We start from the raw sequence: 14,301 nt of genomic DNA, 5'->3' as shown, positions 1-14,301 counted from the left end.
TGTGGTGTGGGGGCGCCCACCCCAGCACCCCCAGGATAGCTGGAGGTGGAGGTGGGAAGAATAGAAGACAAGAAAAGCTTTTTGTATTTTGTCAGTGGTGGGCCTTGAACTCTGGGCCTGGGCACTGTCCCTTGGCTCTTCAGCTCAAAGCAAGCACTCTACCCCTTGAGCCACAGCGCCACTTCTGGTTTTCTGAGTGGTTTATTGGAGATAAGGGTCTCACGACTTTCCTGCTTGGGCTGGCTTCGAACTGAGATCCTCAGCTCTCAGCCTCCTGAGTAGCTAGGATGACAGGTGTGAGCCACCAGCACGTGGCGAATGGGATTCTTTTGGTGCCATGCTGACTGTCAGGGGAAAGACATTTCTGGAATACCGTCCCTATTCCCCAGATCACCCGCCGATGGCACAGATAAAGACGGGGTGTGAGCTGGAGAGCTGGGGAGCAAAGCAGATGCTCCCTCATCACCCCTTTAAGTGGAGAGAACACTGCATTCATCCTTGCAGACCAAGGAAGGGCTGGGGTGTCCCACGAGGAGGCCACAACTACAAGGGAGGAAGGGGGGACCTTTCGATCTAGAATTTTCTGCGCTAAGTGACAAGTCTTTGGAAAGGCATTTCGGATAGCGCCCACTCTGCCCCTGTGTTCAGCTGGGGAATCACTGGACCCCTGCGGTGGGGTTTTTGGGGGGAGGTTGCCGGGGAGTGGGGGTTCCAGCATAGCCCTGGGGACTGGAACAGGCCTGGCACTTGGTGGCCTTCAACAAATACACTCGGAGGCTGGCAGCGCTGCGCGCATCCGGGAGTGGACCAAGGGTCGAGCGGACGGGCAGTTTCCTTAGTCCTGGCGAGGGTGAGGCGCAGTCTGGGATCGCTGTCCTGTCCGGGCGAGGGGCGCAGCAGTCTGGGATCGCTGTCCTGTCCGGGCGAGGGGCGCAGCAGTCTGGGTCTCCGTCCTGTGCGGGCGAGGGGCGCAGCAGTCTGGGGTGACCGTCCTGTGCGGGCGAGGGGCGCAGCAGTCTGGGGTGACCGTCCTGTGCGGGCGAGGGGCTCAGCAGTCTGGGGTGACTGTCCAGCCCGGGCGAGGGGCGCAGCAGTCTGGGGTGACTGTCCAGCCCGGGCGAGGGGCGCAGCAGTCTGGGGTGACTGTCCAGCGCGGGCGAGGGGCGCAGCAGTCTGGGGTCTCCGTCCAGTGCGGGCGAGGGGCGCAGCAGTCTGGGGTGACTGTCCAGCCCGGGCGAGGGGCGCAGCAGTCTGGGGTGACGTCCAGCCCGGGCGAGGGGCGCAGCAGTCTGGGGTGACGTCCAGCCCGGGCGAGGGGCGCAGTCTGGGGGCAGCCCCCCACCCTGGGGCCGCGGCCGAGTGTCCAGGCCCACCCAGGACGGAGACCCGCCCTCCCGCCGGGCCGGCGGCGACTCGCCCAAGGTCACGCCGCGGGGCCCCGCCGCGCGGGCCGGGGTGGAGGCCGGGCGTCCGCGGCGGTTTCGGGGTGCGGGCGGGGCGGGCGTGCTCCTTTGTGCGGGCGCCGGAGCTCGCGGGCACGGCTTCCTCTTCCTCCGCGCGGCGCCGCTTCCTTTTATAGTTATTTCTCGCCGCTCCGGGCCGCCGCTCGCGCTGCCGCCGCGCCGAGGCCGCCCGCGAACCTGCGGCGGTGACGTGAGCCCCGCCAACCCGGAAACGGCGGCGGCGCGGCGGCACCGGACGCTCCGAGGCTGCTCGCTCCGGCCCGCGTCCCCCTCGCCCGCCCCGGGCCGCCAGGTACGTGCGGGGCTCCCGGCGCCGCCGCCCCGAAGCCCCCCCCCGACCCCCGCGCGCAGGGCTCGGGGTGGGGGGAGGCCTCGGCACGGAGTGGGGTGCGGGGTGCGATCGGGGTCGGGCGCCGCTGCGGGGAGAGACTGGGGGGTGGGGTGGGGAGGGCGCCGCGGGGCGGCGGGGGCGCCAGGCCGGCGGGGCGGGGGGACGCGCGCGGCGGGGTCGCCGGCGGAGTCTGCGGGGAGGGGAGCGCGCGCCACCGCGCCCCCCACCCCCTGGCGGGGCGCCCCCCACCGCCCCCCATCCCCCACCGCACCCCCGTTGGCAGGGCGCACCCCCTCGCATCCCCATCCCCCACAGTACCCCCCAGGAAGGATGCACCCTCATTCCACCAGCCACACGAGATCCCCCCCACTGCACTCCCTAGGCAGGCCGCACCCCCAGCCCCCTACCCACCGCCCCAAGCAGGGTGCACCCCCATACCGCACCCCCAGGTGAGGGCCTGACCCTGGGTGCAGTGCCATTTCCGCCTCACCGGGGTGGGGAGGGCTGCGGTGGAGAATTGAGGAACTAGCGGGTGCGCAGTCTCCAGGGCTGCCCCCCGCCCCCCACTTCCTCCTGGGGTGGCCGCGGCCTGTGTGAAGGCGTGCTTCCTCTTTGCCCTTTATCTTTTCATTTTTGTTTCGAGTGAAGTTGGGCATGAACCGGTCTGTGTGGTCTGGAAGGGAAAGAGGCGTCGGGGAAGAGGAACCTGCACTTCCCCTGCGAGAAGAGCCCCATCCCGGGGGGGGGGGTGTCTTTGCTCCCCCACGCTGCTGCCAGGAATAGAGGGGTGCGGGGGATTGAATGGGGAGCAGGCGCTACGGGCCACCCTCCTCCCGTGGACTTGGCGTCTAGGTTTCCTTTCTGGCCGGACTCTGAATAGCGCTGCCACCTTGGGCTGGTGACCCACCCTCTCTGAGTCTCAGGCTGTGATGGGAGGTTTCTCTGTGGTCGGCCTTGGTGTCTGCTGGGGTGCTGTGGGGGAGGGGGGGAGACAGGCAGTCCCTGGAGCTGTCAAAGGAATGGTGCTGGTGACTTTGGAGAAGTGATCCACCCGCTGTGGTTCCCCATTCCAGCCCATAATCCCCTCCCTCCCGCAGCGCCCTAGGTGCCACCGGGGTAGTCTCGCAGGCCTGGTGGAGGGTTGTCAGGGAAATACAGGAGCTTCAGCCCGGCGCTGACACTCTAACATTCTTGAGGATCACATTCAGTGGGAATAAACAGAAAGTGTCATTTTGATTGCCATTGCCGGATGACCCGCCTAGGCGCTGCCAGGGCTGCCAGCTGGGGCCGTTTCTCAGGCCTGGGGCTTCTTGAAACTGTGGGCGGCTGGGCAGAGGTGGGTTTTCTCCCCTGGTCTCCCCTGGCGTGCAGAAGTGGTCAGCTGGCTTGAGCTTTCTTCCAGGAGAGGCTTGTTGTCATTTGCCTGTCCTCGGGCCTTTGCTGGGGGAGGGGAGGGGGGAGGGGAGGTGTGTGTGTGTGTGTGTGTGTGTGTGTGTGTGTGTGTGTGTGTGTGTGTGTAAGGAGGTCAGAAACAAACTTGGAAATGGCTTGCTGATAAAGGACTAGCTTGTGTTTCTGCACTTCAGGAAATTTTAAAGAAATCTTAAGACCTTCACCAGGCTGGATTTACACACACACACACACACACACACACACACACACACGCAGGGCATATGAGTCTTACTGTTCATCTTAAGAGGCAAGAACAAGCATGTTGGTGCAGCTCTGGCTGCAATCCGGGCTCCTGCCTGTGGAGATGATCTCACTTTCCTCAGCCTGGCTGGGACCCTGGGTCTGCCCGTCATGGGGTTGTAAAGCTGTTGTTTGATCTTTGTTTTTTTTAATTAAAAAAATGCAATTGCTATTGTAAAGGTGATGGACAAAGGGATTGCAGTTACATAAGTCAGGTGGCGAGTACATTTCTTTTTGGACAAAGTCATCCATTCTCTCTCTGTCTCAGTTTTTCCCTCCTGTTCCCACGCGCTGTAGAGTTCATTCTTGTCATCCAGTAGTGACTAGCGAGTATCACTGCTGCATTGGTTCACCCTTTGTGGTGGTGTTCTTGTGGCCCTGAGGCTTTCTGAACATCCTTGTGTCTCCTGGCACCTGACAAGCAGCCTGGCCTGGCAGCAAGTACAAGAGCCATGGTCTTTGCTTTGCGCTTTAGGAAGCACATGCTATCTGCATCTCAAGGTTAGCACCCTGGCCTAGGTGTGACCTTGAAATGGTTCTCTTGGTCTGTGCAGTCACTGGCAGCTCTCAAGCCAGAATGCGGAGACTGGTGCCCGGGGAGGATTCCCGAGGGACGCCGTGCCAGGGGGCTGTGTCGTCACACTCGGTGTGGTTACTGTGTCTTTGATTGAAGAGCCCACCATTCCTGTGTCTTTGGCGGTCTGGGACGTGGCTGTCTCCAGAGAAACTCTGAGGTTGTGCTGTGCTGGCCAAAAGGCACGGTCAGGGTCCGTGCTCTTGAACCACGTATGCTGCTGGGCTTTCTGGAGTCCCAGCACGTGAGACTGAAGCCAAGAGAGCGAAGGTTGGAGGCCAGCCTAGCTCCATTGTGACTTCGAAGCTAGCCTGGATTATTCAGTGAGAGCCCGTCTCAAACCAGCAGCAATACCCACCCGCATCCTCTGAGCACAGCCTAAGCAGCCGCTCCCGCGACCGTGCAGAGAGCAGCCTCTCTAATCATGGTGGTTTTACCTAGAATCCAGCTTCCCTACAGGAGCGGATTGGGGCAGAGGGAGGACCCCTCCCGACCAGGAACATTTGAGAAACCCCTGTGGACAGACTTGATGGGGTCTTATTTTTTGCCCAGATCTCAGGGCTGAAGCTCTTTAAGCCTTTTGTTTTTAAGTAGTTGTGCAAAGGAGTTTGGATTCAGCATGTCAGTTTATGACGTCCCCTCTTCCCAGAGGGACATTTCTGCTCTCCTGTGTCCATCTGTCTGTCTATCATACAGCCAATCCTTGATGTGCCCGTGGCACTCTCTTTGTTTCTTCACATCTACTTCTTCCTCACTGGTGAGACTCGGCTCCCCCAGGCTCTCCACTGGACAAAGATTCTTGTTGATTAGGCAGAGCTGAGGGGAGAGCCAGTCATTGGTAGTCATAAAGGAGTGATTGGCTTACGGATGGAAAGGTGACAGGTCCAGGGTAGCCGCGGCTGCAGGAGGTTATAAACAGTTATTTTGCCAGGTGTTTAGTAGCTCATGCCTGTCATCCCAGCTACTTAGGAGGCTGAGATCTGAGGATCAAGGTTCAATGCCAGCCTGGACAGGAAAGTCTGTGACACTCTTATCTCCAGCTAATCACCAGAAAGCTGGAAGTGGTGCTGTGGCTCAATTGGTAGAGAGCTAGACTTGAGCAAAAAAGCTCAGGGACAGTGCCCAGGCCCTGAGTTCAAGCCCTAGTACCAGCACAAAACTCCAAATAATCCCCCCCCCCCCCCCCGCCCCACCACCAGTCTTCTCTGTTTCTCTGTTTCTGGAGGCATAAGAGTATGACTGTGGGTGAAGGCTGCTGTGGTCCACACTGGCTTTGCTGCTTTTCAGCCTAGTGACCCAGGACAGGACCCTTCTTTGTCCTTCAGTCTGTCATGTGAGGCGTCATCAAGGCCTCGTGGAGGTGTAGATGGGATCATCTGGGAGGTTGCGCAGTGCACTGGATGTACAACTTGGGCTTTTCTTTTCTTTGTTGTTTTTTGTTAACGAGACTTGAACTCAGGAGCCGAGAGCTGTCTCTCTACTGCTTTGAGCCACAGCGCCACTTCCAGTTTCTGATGGTTTATTGGAGATGAGAGGCTCAAGGACTTTCCTGCCTGGGCTGGCTTTGAACCATGATCCTCAGATCTCAGCCTCTGGAGTAGCTAGGATGACAGGGGAGAGCCACGGGCTCTAGCTTCTCCCTGGCCCCGGCCCCGCCCTCCTGCCCCTCCTCCAGCAGCTCCCTCGGGAGCTGACCCTTGGCCTGCAGGCTGTTCCTAGATGGAAACTGGGATATCCACGCTTTTCCCAGTCCAAGTGTGCTATTTTCAGGTGCTCATCGCCCAGCTGCTGGCCGGGCCTGCACTGAACGGCCGGCAGGGAGGCGGACGGGACTCACCCGTTTCCAGTCCCTCCCCTGGATTTCCCCTCCCCGCCCCCCCTTTTCCAAGACTTACTCGCTGCCATCTGCTCCTCCAACATCGCGTTGGTAAATATATAAATAATCGAAGTCGAAGAGGAGGTTTTGCTTAAAGTAGTGTGGCTGAGAGAGATTTTGTTTAAAAAAACTAAATATGGAAGACAACTCTGAAGCCATGAAAGATTTACAAGGTTTATTCAGAACACAGACAGACAGACAGACAGACAAGCCAACGGAAAGCGTGCTTTGGAAAGGCTCTTCTTCTCTGTGTTGAGTGAGCCTGGGCCAGCAGCCGGAGGGCAGGGAGTTTGTGGCAGCTACACTCGTGGTCTTCGCCGTCTCCTGTGGGCATCTTTCCTCGCTTCGTGGTGGGAGAGGGAAGTGCTGCATTTACTGGACCATGGTTGAAGAGGGGCAGTACTGAGATTTGAACTCAAGGCCTTGTTCTGCTAGGCAGGCTTTTTTATTTTTACCATTGAGCCATGCTTCCAGCCTTCTGGCATATTTGATAATAGGATTTCATTTTCTTCTGGCTTCCACACCTGGACTGTGATACACTAACTTTATCGACTCCTATACAGCTGCCTGGGGTACAGTGTACCATCATGTTCAGCTTCCCTTTGTGGAGATGGAGCCTCATAGACATTTCTGCCAAGGCCGGCCTTCGAACCCAGATCCTGCCCATGTCAGCCTCTGCCCTAGCTGGAACATGGCAGACATGCAGTGTGGTACCCAGTTTTGAGAATGGGTGTGATGAACTTTTCTACCTGGGTTTCCTCAAGATGTTGGGAGGCTCAGACACACAGTAACTAACACCTGTCTGCAGGTCCACTGGGGCTACGTGGTCCACGTCCCGCTGTGCCAGTGAGTGGCAGGCTTCTAGAAGGTTCCTAAGGCAAATTCCTTTTGGCTAATGATAAGCTGCATTTTAGAATGTGATTCTAAGGACCACATTTGTGAGTATCGCCGGTGCATTGGTTCACCCTTTGTCCTTTGTCTCCCTTTCCTAATTCAGATATACAATACCCAGGATACCACAATCAAAAAGGGAGACAACAGGGGATAAACCGTAGGAAAAACACACACAAAAGAAAAAAGAAATCATTAAAACAACAAAGAAAAACCTCTGTTTCCACATCTTGGAGGTCATTTTGCTTGGCATCATCTTATATGGTCATCCTATATGTATATAGCTATTGAGCTATTCACCTGGTTAGAATGGCCATTATCAAGAAATCTCATAACAACAGATGCTGGAGGGGATGTGGCCGAAGGGAGTGCTACTGCACTGTTGGCGGGAGTGTGAACTTGCTCAACCACTCTGGAAAGCAGTATGGAGGTTCCTCAAAAGACTAACCAGAAGTCCCCTGTGACCCAGCAATCCCAGTTTTGGGCATTGACCCAAACGATCACAAACAAGACCCTATTAAAGCTCCCAGCACAACCATGTTTATCACAGCATTATTGACCATAGCTAAGATATGGAACCAATCCAGATGCCCCTCAGTAGATGAATGGATCAAGAAAATGTGGTATATATACACAGTAGAATTCTTTGCCTCCATCAGAAAGAATGACATTGCCCCATTCATAAGGAAATGGAAAGACTTGGAAAAAAGCATATTAAGTAAAATAAGCCAGATCCAAAGAAACACAGGCTCCATGGTTTCCCTCATTTGTAATAATTAGTGTATGTCTAGGATAGTCCTAGCAGAGGATCACAATAGCTCAATAGCTAGCTATGTGCATATGATTGGCACTTTTGAAAGGGGACAATAGCAGATGAAAAGTATAGTCCCTGGAGCCAAGATGTTGAGTTCAACCCTGACCCCCTAACTGTGAAGTATTCTATGGCTTGTTGACAGCACTCCATCCTTACCCCCTAGCCCCCTGCCACCCCCCCCCCCACCCTCAGCAGTACCTGGGTTCTGGCTAGTTGTGGCTTCTTGGTTAGAAATCTCTGCACATGCCTGGCTCAGTCTGGCATCTGGTGGCTGGTTAGTACTGGAGTTTCCTGGTCCACACAGGAAACTGTGAGTCTCAGAACCAGCCCAGCTTTGCTCCAAACCAGAGCTGAGGTAGGAGGCTGAAGATAGCAGAAGTGAAATTCGGATAGTGTCAGCCTCACATGTCAGCTCTGCAGCCCTGACCTCTGGTGTGGTGTACACACAGTACCTGCAGGTCATATGGGCCTGTGAAGGAAATGCCAAATGGAAAGTTCTCGGTTCTTCTGCAAAGTGGTACTTTCGAGTCATTCCTGAGCATGCTGGCCCAGCTCACAAAGGTCTTAGCTCATGATGGAGGTGCGACCTTTACTGACCAATAATTAAGTGAGTAGCTACTGTGTGCCAGGCACTTGATAGACCCATGTGGGGAATAAATACTGTGTGCCAGCGCTACCACACCCACCCAGCCCAGGGCCTGAGCAGGGGAGCAGGAGGGAGCTTGTCCCCCACCTCTGCTGACCCCACCCCCCCCGTCCCTCTCTGCCATTCTCCCCACTAGGGAAGGGAAGGGCTTCCCCAAAGTCAGACCCTCGGCTTGACCAGGAGTGAGTAGCAGTGGGGAGGGAGGCAGTGTTCCCAGGCCCTGTGTACCCCCGTCCCCCAACAAGCTGGCCAGCCGTAAACATCGCAGGGTGTCCCGTCCTGCGCAGAATAACAACTTCCTCTGATGGAGGAGGGGAGCGGGTGTCCCAGGACTGCGTGTCGGCACTGAGACTTGAACTCAGGGCCTTGTGCTCTCGCTTGGCTCTGTCACTCCTGGCTGGTGCTCTCCCACAGGAGCCGCACTCCCAGTTCCAGCTTTGTGGTTGGTGGTGAAGTGGAGGTAAGCTGTTCGGGGCTGTGTCTTCCTGGTCTGGCCTTGGATGGTGATCCTCCCATCTCAGCCTCCTAAGTAGCTAGGATTGCAGGCGTGAGTCGCCAGGCCGCTGGCTGCTTTGCATCTTTGCTGTCGGTCCTCCCGCTCCCCCTTCAGTCTTGGCGGTCTGTGATGCTGGCCAGCGGGCTGAGAGCTCCAGTCTCCTGCACCCTACCGCCCTCCGCCCAGTGAGCCTTGAACATCGAGCGGAGTCTCCTTCCAGGAGCAGAAGCCATCTCAGCCGACCCAGTGGGAGGGTGGGTGTTCCCAGGGGGCCTGCTGGGGACCTCCCCCCACCTCCACCCCTGCCCCAGTGTTCAGGGCAGGTGGACACTGCGGTGGGCAGCGTGCGGGGTCCAGACCCCTGCTGCAGACACATGACACTGACCCAGACTAAAGATGCTTCTCTCCAGGTGGGTCTGTGGCGGGTGGCGTGGTCGCGTGGTCTGCCCTTCGTGCTGGGAGATCCGCCCACACCACAGGGGAAGGGGGCATGGAGGCTGGGGGGAGGAGGGGCCCAGGCCTCGTGTTTTGGGGGTGGAGGGGGGGTTGAACTGGACAGGAAATTGATGCCACAATGTGGCTGCACCTCTTGCCCGTTCTCAGTCTATGGATTTGCTAGAACATTCCATGCTATGCTTCTCGTTCCTCTGCAGTGGGTTAGGCTGGCCGGAGGGGGGTGGGGGTCAGGAATCCCCTTTGGGATGAGCACAGTGAAGGGGCACTGGGGCTCTGGTCCCCCCATCCCCTGATTAGGGGCACACCCGTTGTCCACGGGCCATCTGCTCTGGCTGGGCGTGGGATAGGGGCTCTGCGTGCGACAGGAACCCCGCGAGGCCTTGGAGCCTCCCAGCGGCGCCCCGCCCGCGGCCCACAGAGGAAATGGAATGTGTAAGACTTGGGCCGGGGACACCCCCCCCCCCCAGAGTGAAAGAGGAAGCGCTCCCAAGGCCAGTGTCTCTCGCAGCTCGTGTTCAGGTCTCGCTTGGGGGACTCAGCCTCCTTTTCTGACAATGAGGGAGGCCCAGAGAGGTGAGGCTGAGCAGCACAGGATCCTACAGGAATTGAAAGTCCACCTCCACAGGGCCCCGGGGCCAGCGCGGGGTGCACCCGACGCCCCCCTCTCTGACCTCCCCAGAGAGCCTGTCCTGGCCAGCTGCCGTGGGGCCGGGCCCTGCCCAGCACCCCCGGGCCTGCACATTCTCGTTTCCTGTTCAGGTTTCACACACGCTGGGCTGCGCGTCTCTGGCTGACAGCGCCTTCTCTGTTTTCCCAGAGAGGAAACAGGACAGACCGAAGGACATCTTCAAGTTCACAGAGTTGGCCACACTGGCAGAAATCCAGGGCAGAAACGTTCCCCCTGCTCCCCTTCCTGAGGGGGCTTCCATGTCCGTGGCTGCGTGGGCTTCTGTGTGCAACAGAGCATGCGCGCCCAGAGTCCCCAGGGAACAGCACCCAGGGCATTCAGGCAGAAGTGGCACCGGAGGAAAAAGAGATGAATAGAAATGCATACGGCTCCTGAACACTACTCATGTAATCGATCCATCTGTTTATTAACTGATTTCTGTTTGTGTTTATTTTGTGGTGCTGACAAGGGAACCTAAGGCATCGGGAATGTTCGCTAGTGCTTTCTTTCCAATAGCTAGACCTCCAGTCCACAGGCTCGAGGGGCAGATTGCCTGCCTAGCAAGAGATAAGCTGTGAGTTCAAACCCCAGGACCAAAACGAATGCAAGGCCAACTTGACTTACATAGTAGAAACACACACACACACACAGACACACACGCACACAGACACACACACACAGACACACACACAGACACACACACACACACACACACACACACACACCAACAAAACACTTTTTTACAAGTCTGGGTGTTGCTCATACCTGTCATCTTAGCTACTCAGAAGCCTAAGATGTGAGGATCCCAGTTAGAAGCCAGTCCCGGCAGGAAAAGTGGGAGACACTTTTTTTTTTAGTTTTGTTTTTTTTTTAATTGTGAAAGTACCGTAATGAGCAAGGTAATGAGTACATTTCTTTTTTTTTTTTTTTTTTTTGTCGGTCGTGGGGCTTGAACTCTGGGCCTGGGCGCTGTCCCTCAGCTCTTCAGCTCAAGGCGAGCGCTCTACCACTTGAGCTACAGCGCCACTTCCGGTTTTCTGGTGGTTTATTGGAGATAGGAGTCTCACGGTCTCTCCTGCCCGGGCTGGCTTTGAACCGTGATCCTCAGATCTCAGCCTCCTGAGTAGCTAGGATTACAGGCGTGAGCCACCAGCGCCCGGCCATGAGTACATTTCTTATCAAGCATTATTGCCTCCTCTTTTGTTTCCCCTTCCCATCCCTGCCCTCCCATCTCCCTCACCCCTCCACCCCCACCAAAGTTGTAAAGTTTTTTTTCGACATAACATCTTGTATATCTCATTGTTGCAATGGGTCCACCTGTATCCCTATTTAAACCATTTGTTTTATTCCCTTCCCCTCCCCAAATTATACCAATATCAAATACAGTGAAAACAGGGGTTATACCATGGGGGAGGGACATACAAAGCAACAAAGAATATGTAAATATGTTAGAAACAATAGCAAGCAAGGAAAACAATTTGAGTCCTTATCTTGGGGTTCATTTCGCCTAATATCAACTTGTCTGACAGTTTCTGCTTGTCTCAGACATATACTAGTTATTGCAAATAAGGGAAACCATGGGACCTATGTTTCTTTGCACCTAGCTTACTTCACTTAATATAATTTTTTCCAAGTCTTTCCATTTCCTAACAAATGGGGCAATGTCATTCTTTCTGATGGAGGCATAGAATTCCATTGTTTATATAATACCACATTTTCTTGATCCCTTCATCTACTGAGGGGCATCTGGGTTGGTTCCATATCTTAGCTATGGCAAATAACACTGCTCTAGACATAGTTGTGCTGGTAGCTTTAGTGTGGTCTTGTTTGTAATCATTCGGGTAAATGCCCAGAAGTAGGATTGCTGGGTCATAGGGGAGCTCTATGTGGACTCTTTTGAGGAACCTGCATAACATTAGTAATAATAATAATAATAATAATAATAATAGAAAAGCAAGCCTAGTGCTGGTGGCTCACACCAGTTACTCAGGTGGCTGAGATCTGCAGATCATAGTTCAAAGCCAGCCTACGCAGGAAAGTCTGTAAGATTCGTATGTCCAATTCACAACCCCAAAGCCATAAATAGAGCAATGGCTCAAGTGGCACACCACACACACACACACACACACACACACACACACACACACACACACACAGGCACTGGTGGTTCATACCAGTAATCCTAGCATCAAAAGGCTGAGATTTGAGGATCATGGTTCAAAGCCAGCTGGGCAAAAAAAAGTTTGTGAGACTCTTATCTCCAAATAACCAGCAAAAAGCCATAACTGGGAGATGTGGCTCAAGTGGTAGAGCAAAATAGCCAAGCTAGAGTGTGAAGTCTTGAGTTCAAGCCCCACTACTAACTCAATTTTTTTTTTAAAGGGAGAAAGTCGGCAAGGGGTTATAGGGTAGCAAGCGAGGTCCATGAGAGCAGTTTGCATCAGTGGGGCTTGTGTTTCTGTTCTAGCCTTGTCCTGAGCCCTCCTCAGCCCAGCACCAGGCTTTTGCTGGTTAGATCTATAGACCAGGCTCATGGAAAGGAAATCCTTGCTCCAAACCTGTTTTGTAGAGTGAGTCTATGCACTGATTTTGGAGACCATTAGTGCCAGAAGTTGAGAGATTTGCCCAAGGCTGCACAGCTGGTCAGGACCAAAGTTGGAACTGATTTTCTCAGCCCCGAAGTCCAGTTAAAAGACTCCACTCAGCAGGGAGTCTGCGACTCATGCCTGTCATCCTAACTACTCAGGAGAGTGAGATCTGAAGCTTACTGTTTGAAGCCAGCCTGAGAAGACACATCCATGAGACTCTTAACTTCAGTTGACTGACAAAAAAGCCAGAAGTGAAGCTGTGGCTCAAGTGGTAGAGCCATCAGCCTTGAAAAGCCAAAGGGAGAGAGTTTGAGGCACTGACTTCAAGCCCCTACTGGTACACACACAAACAAAACTCCATTAAGGCCTGTTGGGTGGGCGGAGAATTGAACTGTGGCACACAGCTTGCTTTGTGTCTGACCAAGAGCAGAGCCCTCACTGAGGCCCGGTGGGGTCCGCTGGGCTGGCGCCTCCTCCGTGTGTGGACCCTCACCACCTCCACTTCCAGCTTTGTGGTGGTTAATTGGAACTAAGTCTCACAGGCTGGCTTTGAATCATGATCCTCAGATCGCAGCCTCCAGTGGCTGGGATTACAGGCCTGAACCACCAGTGGCAGCTCAGTAAAAACATTAGAATAGAATAGTGAGCAGGGGGATGTTTTGAAACTCTAACCTGGGAGGGGCTCCACGCGGAATCTGGTATCTGTCTTCTGCAAGGGCAGTCTGCGGGCCAGCTCGCTGAGCCGTGCCTGGGGGCTGGGAAGCAGCGGTGTGAGCTGAGTTCTGGTGGCCAGTGCTGGCGACAGCACTGCGGTCAGAGGGAACAGCACGCGTGAACAGGCAGGTAGGACACGAACCACCGGTATATCAAGGGGGGGGACCACCCCAGCTTTGGAATATCCCTTCCCCTGCCTGCTTTCCACGGGACCTCTGACCCCAGGATGGCGCAGAAGCCTGGCTGGCTTCCAGTGATTCAGGAACTGCCAGTATCCGGGCGTGGGCAGAGAGCACTCCTGAGTTGTTTTAGGTCGCGGCATGAGGAGAGATGGGATCCAGGCGAAGGAGAATGACCAGGTCTAGAGTCTTTAGTGAACTGACTGGTGAGAGAGCTGGGAAACAGCTGCTGAGAACGCAGAGGGAGGCAGAGGATTTGGGGTTGCCAGGGTGTGACGGGAGACCGTCTGGGCCACTGCTCCCTGCCCTGGGGCTGTCCTGGCCAGAGGGGGCCGTGGGGAGGGTGGAGTGGGGGGGGCGATGGTGTACAGTCAAGACTGTTTGCTTTGAAAACATTGGAAAGCCGGGGGAAACACCCTGGGGAGCCAGATGCAAGCCCTGGGGGCGAGGCGGGGAGTTCACCACGGTCCAATCAAAGGCATCCATTGTATTGTTGTCTTTATTGTGGGGATGTGTTCATTGGTTTTTCATTAAGGCCCGCCCTGGGAGTCCCCTCCCAAGCCCCTTTGATCTCTGGGAAGCCACCCACTTCCTTCCTTGGGGAATCCTTTGGCCTCCTTTGTTCTTGGACATTCAGTGCAGTCTGGACTCACACGTGTTTGAGATTGGGTCTCCTTTGTGTAGCTCAGGCTAGCCTCGAACGCATAGCTCCTTTTGTCTGCCTTCCATGTAGCCAGGATTACAGGAGTGCTTACCAGTCCTAGCTTCTCATACCTCTTTGGAATCCTTGCACAGGTCCTTGGGAAGCTGTTCCTGGTGGAACCTGCACAAGCTACCTGGTGGTATTTAAACGCTGGCTGGCTGGGGCTGGGTGACTACTTGGTGATGGAGGAAGAAGGGAAGCCACATTCGCT

The 14,301-nt window shown here is 55.5% G+C and overlaps 1 protein-coding gene across 3 annotated transcripts in view; it reads left to right on the top strand.

The window, feature by feature from the left end:
• Positions 1 to 1,625: 1,625 nt before the first annotated feature.
• The window catches only part of Cyrib (CYFIP related Rac1 interactor B), a 113,188-nt gene continuing 100,512 nt past the window's right edge, over positions 1,626 to 14,301 (top strand). Inside the window, exon 1 of one of the 3 annotated variants that reach the window (XM_069991401.1) lies at positions 1,626 to 1,755. The gene's annotated coding sequence lies outside the window, so the exon portion shown is untranslated. The remainder of the gene's footprint in view (positions 1,756 to 14,301) is intronic. The other 2 variants (XM_069991398.1, XM_069991405.1) reach the window with 2 other exon arrangements.

The sequence above is a fragment of the Dipodomys merriami genome, unplaced genomic scaffold (genome assembly GCF_024711535.1).
Source record: "Dipodomys merriami isolate MVZ:Mamm:240054 unplaced genomic scaffold, mDipMer1.0.p SCAF_4, whole genome shotgun sequence".
Taxonomy (NCBI): Eukaryota; Metazoa; Chordata; class Mammalia; order Rodentia; family Heteromyidae; genus Dipodomys; species Dipodomys merriami.
The sequence above is the reverse complement of the archived record's forward strand: the minus strand, read 5'-3'. Positions and strand labels throughout refer to the sequence as shown.